Source organism: Scylla paramamosain, chromosome 16 (assembly GCF_035594125.1).
Source record: "Scylla paramamosain isolate STU-SP2022 chromosome 16, ASM3559412v1, whole genome shotgun sequence".
Classification (NCBI taxonomy): Eukaryota; Metazoa; Arthropoda; class Malacostraca; order Decapoda; family Portunidae; genus Scylla; species Scylla paramamosain.
Window position 1 is genome coordinate 13625001 of NC_087166.1, and position 10000 is coordinate 13635000.

General features: G+C 43.9%; 1 protein-coding gene across 8 annotated transcripts in view; it reads left to right on the forward strand.

The window, feature by feature from the left end:
* Window positions 1-10000, forward strand: part of LOC135108073 (excitatory amino acid transporter 3-like) — a 73952-nt gene that overhangs the window by 6164 nt on the left and 57788 nt on the right. Inside the window, exon 1 of one of the 8 annotated variants that reach the window (XM_064018695.1) lies at window positions 6009-6031. The exons of the other annotated variants lie outside the window; for them this stretch is intronic. The gene's annotated coding sequence lies outside the window, so the exon portion shown is untranslated. Of the gene's footprint in view, window positions 1-6008; window positions 6032-10000 lie in introns of those variants that run through there. 8 annotated transcript variants of the gene reach the window in all.

Here is a 10000-nt window from a genome sequence, read left to right on the forward strand (position 1 = left end):
TCTCTCTCTCTCTCTCTCTCTCTCTCTCTCTCTCTCTCTCTCTCTCTCTCTCTCTCTCTCTCTCTCTCTCTCTCTCTCTCTCTCTTGCTTATCAGTGTTATTTTTATTTTTGTTATAATAATAATAGTAGTAGTAGTAGCAGCAGCAGCAGCAGCAGCAGCAGCAGCAGCAGCAGTAGCAGCAGCAGCAGTAGCATAGAGATAACATACAAAACATCACCGCTGTCATTCATCAACAAAAAGAATAAAAGAATGAATAAATAAATCCTTCGTTTCATCGAGGTTGAAAATGCTGCAGCCAGCGAGGCGCGCACACTTCCTGCTGTCATGTACACGCCACTCGTTTATTCGTTTATTTAATCACTTCCATGTGTCTGCCTATGTGTACCTTCCTGTCTGTGATCTTGTGTCGACTCGCCTATGGAGCTTCTTATTTTTATTTAGTTTGCATTTTATATATGTTCTATAAGCTTATATGACGTTAAAGACTAAATATCAATGTAAGCTTCGTAAACCCCATTACCTTCTTCTATTCTTACGTAGTTTTCATTTGTAGATATTTTCCCATAAACTTGCATAACCTGACCTAACCTAACGTAATTTAATTTAACCTAACCTAACCTTAACTGACTTCATTTTTTTTCTCTCGTTATTCGTAGGCTTCACTCTAGTGCTGTATTTAGATTAGTCTCCCACTTGTATACAATTATAAACTCTTGACGCGCCGAGCCTTAATCAGTGGCAGTTCAAGTGTGCTAGGTTACCTATGCTCACAACTGCCTACCTTAAGAATCTCTGCCCAGGTATCGCCTATGGACTCCCATAACACATTACCTATGAATACCTGTCCAATGGCTTGCTACGTGTTGCCTCAGGTGTGCCTTGCTACCTGTTCTCTTACCTGTTTAACGGAGACCAACTTTTAGTAAGAAAGATTGGAGGAGATTGGATGACTGTAAAATCTAATGATGACAGTGGTGTTATTGTTTTGTTTTATCTGTATTTCTCATTACCAGTATTATTCTTGTGTGTGTGTGTGTGTGTGTGTGTGTGTGTGTGTGTGTGTGTGTGTCATCATTATATTGTATTATTATTATTGTTGGTTACATCACGCGAGGTAAGGAGGAGGAAGAAGCGGAGAGAGAGAGAGAGAGAGAGAGAGAGAGAGAGAGAGAGAGAGAGAGAGAGAGAGAGAGAGAGAGAGAGAGAGAGAGAGACCCTTGAGCGTCTGTCCCTCTGCCCACTTGTTGCATCCAGCCCGCGATAAGTGTAATCTAATAGTGAGCAGCAAATGCATTCCAACACTTTATAAATAAGTTTTCGTTACTAGCTGTAGTAATAAGATTAGTAATATTTATAGAATAGCTGATTATATATGAACATTACCAGGACTTTCCTTGCAAATGGTGATAGTAGTGATAGTAGCAGAAGAGGAGGAGGAGGAGGAGGAGGAAGAGGAAGAGGATAGAAGAAGATGAAAAAATAGTAGAAGTATTAGTATTAGAAGAATAGAAAAGTAGTAGTAGTAGTAGTAGTAGTAGTAGTAGTAGTAGTAGTAGTAGAAGACAAAGAAACCATAGTAGTAGTAGTAGTAGTAGTGGTGGTGGTGGGAGTAGTGGTGGTGGTGGTGGTGGTGGTGGTAGTAGTGGTAATAGTAGTAGTAGTAGTAAAAGAAAAAACATTTCTGGTAATAATAGCAGTAATAGTAACAGAAGAATTAGAACAAGACACGCTTCTTACCCCCAACACAAGTACCCAAGCGCAGAACACAACCCGACCCAAGACGAAAGTTATATCATGAAAACCTGCAGCTTCCCGGGACTGGCTGGCTTGGTGGCTGGGCAGAGAGAGGGTCAATTTCTCATGTGGCTGTCAGTTTGCATTCCAAGCAGGACAGTTATGCCCGAGCGTGTCCCGACGGTGCCAAGGGGGGAGGACACACTTCTCTATCAGGCAGCTTCCGTCCTCCCGTGGCATGTTGCTTGTTGGTGTTGGCGTGGCTCGTTCCCTTGGCGCCCCTTGTACTTGTGGCTTCTGTTCCTCGTTGTCTCTCCTTGTCTCTCCATGTCTCTCTTCTCTTAATGGCTTTCTGTGTTCTGTGTATGAGTTTTTTTTTACTTTTTTTTTCTTTTTTCTTTTTTTTTTTTTTTTTGCTTCGTGTGAATTTTTCTTACGTAATTTTTTTTTTTTTCGGGTTTGTCTTCCTTTTCTGGTCTTGCCTGATTTAAGTGTGTGTGTGTGTGTGTGTGTGTGTGTGTGTGTGGATGGGTGGGTTTATACTAGTTTTCATCCTTATCATGCCGACACTGGCTTCCATTTTTGCCTCATGTTTGTCTTTCCCTTTCTGGTCTTCAGTGGTCCTTACTAATTAAGTGTGTGTTAGATTATCCTTCATTTCCATCTTCATTATATCAACACTGTCTTCCATTCTTGTTCTTTGTTTGTCTGTTTCTGTCCCTTTATCAGAAATAGCTCTTTCTTTAATTCCGCTGCTTCTTTATGCGTTTTTTTTTTTTTCATCTCTGGTCCGTACAAGTGTTGGTTTATTCCTTATTTCCTGCCTTATGATAGCGAGACTAGCAGTAAATACCCTTACTCAGCATGTTTTATGGCCCTCGGCAAAATCTGTCCCTTCATAAAAGTGCGGAAGATGACTGGAGGAGAGAGAGAAAGATACGAAGTTAGAACGGAAAGAAAAGCAAAGAAGAAAGAAGATACAAAGCCAAAACGAAAAGAAAAAATATCTATTCCCTTCATACTTTTAGGGTTTTGAAATCCACTTCGTTTATCGCCGCCTTGAGCATCTCCGCGTGACTAGAACACCTGAAGGAGAGGCGTTAGGTTTAAAAAGAATTGAGTCACTTTTTTCTCCTCCTCGCCGTAAACTTATTAGCAGAGTGTTTCCCTGCCGAGCGTGGCATTGATGAGCCCTGTACACTAAAACACTTCTTCACCACATCTTCACTGCACTCAATAGGCTTTAGTTGAAGTTACACCGATTTTGAAGGATGTTTTATGGTTCTAGTGATAAATTAACAAGATTTCTACGTTATTAACAGGAAAAACACACTTGGGAACCGGACTAATTATTTTTGTGGCCTTTAAAAATAGTCGTGGTGAGAGAGCAAACCATTTCAGAACATTAGCCTGAGACGAGCGAACACCAACAGCACAACAGCAATATGAAGCGGGAACCTTCTATCTACCTCACGCCTCACATTGTTATGCGTAAAACGGTCGCCTCTCGGATCGATGGAGGTAATAAAGGTCTATTTTTCCCTCTTGTCCCTCCCACGCCTCTCTCTTCCTCCGTCCCTGCGTCTCGTGTAATCATTGTCAGTGGCGCAGAGGTGAGAGCACGTGGCGTTGCTAGGTGTAGATGGATGGCTGTGTGTGTGTGTTTGTGTGTGTGTGTGTGTGTGTGTGTGTGTGTGTGTGTGTGTGTGTGTGTGTGTGTGGCGTGGGTGGAAGGGGGAGTTGTGCCTCGGTGTGTGATGATATCCTTGTCAGTGGGAGTCATAAGGAAGTGCCCAATAGCCGCCACCATTACACGTCCGACAGCCTCCCCCACCACTCATCCCCGCGACCCTCCTCCTCCTCCTCCTCCTCCTCCTCCTCCTCCTCCTCCTCCTCCTCCTCCTCCTCCTCTTAGCCCTCCTCCTCTTAGCCCTCCACCTCCTAGTCCTCTATTCTTACGCCCAAACTCCCACTGTCTCACTATCTCGCACGTTATACACTCCTAGACAGTTTCCTCAGTAATCAATCTTTCAGCAGAGTTAGTGGAGCCTGTTCTGCTAGTGTTGATTTACAAGATGCGTGAGTGACGAGTGGAACCATATTACGCACGCTGAATTCAACGGAGGTGCTGTTCTTCCTGTCTCGTTAAGCGCCGTGTAATGATTTGTGTGTGTGTGTGTGTGTGTGTGTGTGTGTGTGTGTAAGTGAACCCGAGTCGTCCTCCTCCTCCTTCCCGTCCCGGCCGCGTGTTCCCTCCTCCTCCCAAGTCACTATTGTCACTCATCCTACTTCCTGAACCCTCTCATCCTGGCCTCGTTCTCATCCGACGACCCACCCACCGACAACCCACGAGCGACTGACTGACTGGCTCCGTCAACCACTCCTTCCCTCACTAACCCACTCACTCACTCAGACACCCTCGCCTCGCATATTTATACAGTAACTCAGCTAGACACATTGTTTAACCTTTCATTTACTGGACCAACACAAGGAAGTATGAAAAATGTCAGAAAAAGTTGTAAATCCGTAAAAAATAAATCTAACCTTTTCTAGTTTCTTCACATTGGTGTTTATCGTCCTCACTCACTCACTCACTCACTCACTCAACTCACTCACTCACTCATTCATTCAGACACCAAAGAAACAAGTCGTAAAATTTAAAAAAAAATTTTTTTTTAAATCGTATACTGTCTTGTTTCTTTACGTCCTCAATCCATTATTCCCTCACCCAGACATCCTCTCCGTCACAAACTAATATAGAAACTACACTTTCACTCATACATCAAATAAAAACACTAAAAACCTACAAAATGCCGTAAAACCAAACACACACTTGTCTCGTTTCATTACGTTGGTGCTTAGCGCTACGAGTCTTACTGGACGTGCTTACCCTTGGCAGTCACGTGAAGTCCTTGTCACGTCCGCCCTGGTGCCTCACAAACCACACGGGCGCCCCTTGACAGGAGTGCCGGAAAGGGGACTCATGCCGGAACCTGTGTCCTTCTGGCCCACGCGGGAGGGGCCGTGGGTGGTGGTGGTGGTGGTATATAGGAGGGTTTGAAGTGGTATGTATGTTGTAGTAGTAGTAGTGAGGTTGGTTGTGGTAGTGGTATTGGGGTGGGAACAGGCATTAGGGAGGGATAAGTGGAGGTGCAGAATTATTGTTGGGTTGTGTTGTTGTCGTGTTGGCATAGTAGTAGTACAGTGGGTGGTGGGTGGTAGTAGCATGCGTCAGGATGGAGGCACAAAGTTATTGTTGGCGTGTGTTCATGCTGGCGTAGTAGCAGTAGTTGTGGTGGTGGCGGTGGTGGTGGCGGTGTTACTAGGCCAGTCTGGCTTGTGGAGGAGAAAGTACGTAACATAACTGAGAGGAAAGGAAGGAAGGAGGGACGGATAAAATTGATTCCCTGTAGCTGTTTGCCCTCTCCCTTCATCCCTCTCTTGTCGTCCACACTTCCTCTCTCTCATCCCTCTACACATATCCCTTCCCCTCCTCCTCCTCCTCCTCCTCCTCCTCCTCCTCCTCCTCCTCCTCCTCCTCCACTAATATACTCTCCAGATCCACTATTATGGCGCGCGCGCGCACACACACACACACACACACACACACACACACACACACACACACACACACACACACACACACACACACACACCTTGCCAAGCGTTCTAATGTGTTTTTCGTTAACGATACTTTACATTGTACACACCACCACCACCACTGCAGCATCACACGCCCATTGCAATTATTCATCCTTACTCCTTCCTACACGTCTTGATAATTTTTCAATCTCTCTAATGGACAGGAGTGTTCAGTTCATTCTGGATATACGGCATTCACCTCTTTTGGACTTGACTCTCTCTCTCTCTCTCTCTCTCTCTCTCTCTCTCTCTCTCTCTCTCTCTCTCTCTCTCTCTCTCTCTCTCTCTCCTCTCTCTCTCTCTCTCTCTCTCTCTCTCTCTCTCTCTCTCTCTCCCTTTTTTTTTTCTCTCCTTTCCTCCTCCTTTACCTTCCTCCCTCCCTCCGTCTCGTCTCCGGAAATAAAATGTTGCGCCAAAATAATCGTCAGGAAATAAGAAGAATCCGGTTATAGCAGCCTGTGTGTGTGTGTGTGTGTGTGTGTGTGTGTGTGTGTGTGTGTGTGTGTGTGTGTGTGTGTGTGATGCAGGGTGGACGTGGATGCAAGGTGTGATGCATGAAAGACGCAATTGAGACCCTATAAAATTAAACTCTAGCAGCGCCTGCCTTCACTCCTTCCCACATCACTCAGTGCTGCTACATCGCTTAGGACAACGTAAGCAAAACTGGTGAAGTTTATGGTTTATTTGTCTCCGTTGTTATCTGTTATTTCTGTTTATTGTCTTCGTTTAGTTTGTGTCGTTTGTTTGTTTTTTTCCTATCCTTTATTTCCTCATTGCTTCTACGTATTTAAGAATATAAGAACATAAGAAATAAGGGAAGCTGCAAGAAGCCACCAGGCTTATACGTCGCAGTCCCTGTATGAAATATACCTATTTATTTCCACCTACCATCCCCATCAATAAATACGTCCAATCTTCTCTTAAAGCTCTCTAATGTCTTAGCACTAACAACTTGATTACCGAGTCATCATTTATTCATCTACCACTCTATTTGAGTGGTAGATTCCTATTTCTTTCTTAAACCTAAATTTTTAAAGCGTGAACCCGTTATTTCTTGTTCTGTCCTGGTTGCTGATCCTAAGAATTTTGCTTACGTCCCCCTTGTTATAACCCTTATACCACTTAAAGACTTCCATCAGGTCCTCTCTTAACCTACGTCTCGCTAAAGAATTAAGTGTTTCAATCTCGCCTCGTAAGGAATACTCCTCATCCCCTGTATCCCTTTAGTCATTCTTCTTTGTAATGATTATAATAGACTTATATCCTTCCTGTAACGTGGGGACTAGAATTAGTTCCCACTAGCGTAGTATAGATGAGGTCTGATCAGCGCCAAATATAACTTTAGTATTACTTCGGGCCTTCTGTTTTTAACACTCCTAAAAATTAGTCCTAATATCCTATTTGCCCTGTTTCTGGCCTCTATGCATTGCTTTCCTAGACGGAGTTCAGAGCCAACTTTAACTCCTAAATCTTTTTTCGTACCCTGAACCTGCCAGAATTTCGTTGTTTATTGTGTACGTACTGTGTGGGTTTCCTCCACCTACGCTAAGTACTTTGCATTTGCTGATATTAAACTGCATTTACCATCTGTCCGTCCATTCGTTCATCCTATCTAAATCTGCTTGCAAGGCGATGGCATCATTCTCATCTGCTCTAAACGTCTGTTCACTATTTGGCATATCCTGCATGTTTTCCTGGGTGAAGCCATTTAAAAAATACTCATTCAGAATTTTACTAATCTCCTCGCCAGAACTAAACAACTGTCTGTCTTTAATAGACCTATATTTTCTTATTCTTCGTCCTATATACCTGATAAAATCCCTTGGGGTCCGTCTTCGCCTGGTTGGCTACCTTTAATTTATAATTGTTTTTAGTTTTCCTTGTTAACCTTCTGACTGTTCTAACTAATTCATTATACTGTGGCCTTAAAACCTCTTCCCCTGCCTTTAATCTCTTATATATGCTTCTCTTCCGTCTATATAGTGTCTTAACCTAACAGTCATCCATCTTGGGTCATTTTTCTGTGATCTTATTGCTCTATACGGGATGTTTGCTAATTGTCCTGTATGCAATTTATCTACGAAATATTTGTGCAACTCATCTACATTTACTTCACCTAATCCTCTCATCTCGGCCCCTTCCATTCTCTCCACCCTCATCTACTCGCCTCGAACTCACCTCTCCCATCTCAGCATGACCTGACCCTCTAACATACTCACACATATCTCCCCCTCTCTCCCTCCACAGACCCTTCCAGACATTTCTTTCCTCCTCTTGCCCTACACCCTCACACCCTGTTTGTTGTCCTTGTTTAGTTATTATATTGTCTTTTTTTTCCAGTCTTATACCTGCCATTCGTCATCCTCTTTCTCTTTCATCTTCTTCTACTCCTTTTCTTCTTTTTCTTCTCCATTATCTTCATCACCATCGTCATCTTTACTCAAAAAATAATGACAGTATTACAAGAAGAAAACTCACATCCTATAAATCATTCCTCCCATAGTTAATTTCCACCTTTCACACCTTGACTCCCCCTTCTCATCAGGTAGCCATCCCTCCAGCACCCGCACCTTCCTGCCTTCCGTGTCTTTTTTTTTTTTTTTTCCGCAGCAGAGCCTTCCACCTTCTCGTCTACCCACCTGGCCTCATTTCCTGCCTCATTCTCCTCCTCCCTTTCATTCTTCACGTTTCCACCCCACCTTACCTCCTTACCTCTCTCCTGTCCCTCCGCACCCCAACCCGCGTCCTACAACAGTGGCGTAGTGACGTAGGATGCCAGGAGTTCCTTCAGCTAGGGTTTTGTCCGCGTGTGACAGCGGGACAGTGAAAGACGAGGCTGGTCGCTACAAAAGACCTTCTGGATGTGTTTACCGCCGTCAGGAGAAGAATGGAAGGTGCGTGCGTCCCTCGAGGTGGTGGCAGGGCGGGCTGAGACGGAGCACAGAATGGATGAGGAAGGAGGTGAGGAGGGAGAGAGAGAGACAGAGAGGGTAAAGATAAGAGAAAGGATGACGCTGAAGAATGAGAGGAGGAAGAGTCGGTGAGTGAAGGAGGCGAGTGAGCAGAATAGGAAGGAAGAGGGACAAAAGAAGGCCTGAGGGAGGTACTCAAAAAAGTTAAAGAAAAGGAATAAAAAAAGGAAGCTACGATAAAGAAAGTGGGAGAATAGGGATTTTTAGCGCTGCCTTTAAGAAGTAATCCATATCTGAAGAGTATGTCAAGGAAAGAAACAAGCGAGACTGCATTACCGCCTCACTATGTCAAGACACGACGGAATTAATGCAAGGCCAAAGATGACTTAAGCCTGGATTGGCTGGCGTGTCTTGAATCCCTTAAGTGCTTCAGTTTTACAAGTTAATGGTGCATTGTGATAAAACCCCACTCGTTACGAAAAAAAACATATAAAGAGAATAAAACCATGCTGTACAGGACCATATTCTGAAAACACTTCTGCGCCGGACCTCCATTACATTCAAAAGATTCTATATAAAGCGACACGTGTTTTTAAAAGAGTTTTTTACGGTTTTGGTGACAGATTAACACGATCTGTACATTATTAACAAACGAAACACTCTTCAAGACCTGGCTAATCATTTCTGTGGCCTTTGAAAATAGTCGTAATGGAAGAAACAAAGCGTCTACGAATATAGACTATACTCTGAAAAGGGAGAGATGGAACAAGATAGAAGCAAAGAGAATGACAGACTGAGGAATTTAAACACCTGTGCCTTCCAACACCTGTCCTCCCCCTTAGCACCTGCCCGTCTCCTTTAACACGTGCGCGCAGACCATCCATTCCCTTTAACTGTAGTGGGCATTCCGCGCCTTTAAATGCGATGTTCACCGTGTCATCCCCTTCAACAAGACTACAACCTGCTGTTCCCCTTAAACACGCTCATCCAACCGTCACCCGCCACCTTTAGTGTGTGTGTGTGCGCATGTGTGTATCTCGCGGCAACAGGTGTCCGTCACAGGTGTTGCGTGGGAGGCGCCCAAGGGAGCTAAGGAGAAGAAAACTGTAAAAATAGATGTGGAGTGGATATAAATGAAGGAGAGAGGATAGCGGGGGGAATAATGTAGAGAGAAGAGAAAATATAGCTGTGATCTTTTTCTTTTCTTTTTTGCTTTTTCTTAATGATTTTTCGTCCTTGTTTTCTTTCCTTTTTTAGATACATTTTTTTTTATGTCTGTGAATTTTGTGTTAAGGGCGAAAAAATTAATGGTTACGTAACATGCTGCTGAGAAGAAGCGTGTGTGTGTGTGTGCGTGTGTGTGTGTGTGTGTGTGTGTGTGTGTGTGTGTGTGTGTGTGTGTTCTGAATATATATTTTCCGCACACAGAAGCACAAGAATGTAGCCCAACACACACACACACACACACACACACACACACACACACACACACACACACACACACACACACACACACACACACACACACACACACACACACACACACTGCAAACAACAAAAGCCAAGCCGTCGCCCCCTCACACACGCCAGCCAGAGAAAGAATAAAAGAATACGCACAAAAAATCGCATATACACAGCAAAACAAACAAAACACGCAGCTGAGCAAGAAAGGCAAAAATGGAACGTAAACTCACAACTTCCCGTATGTTT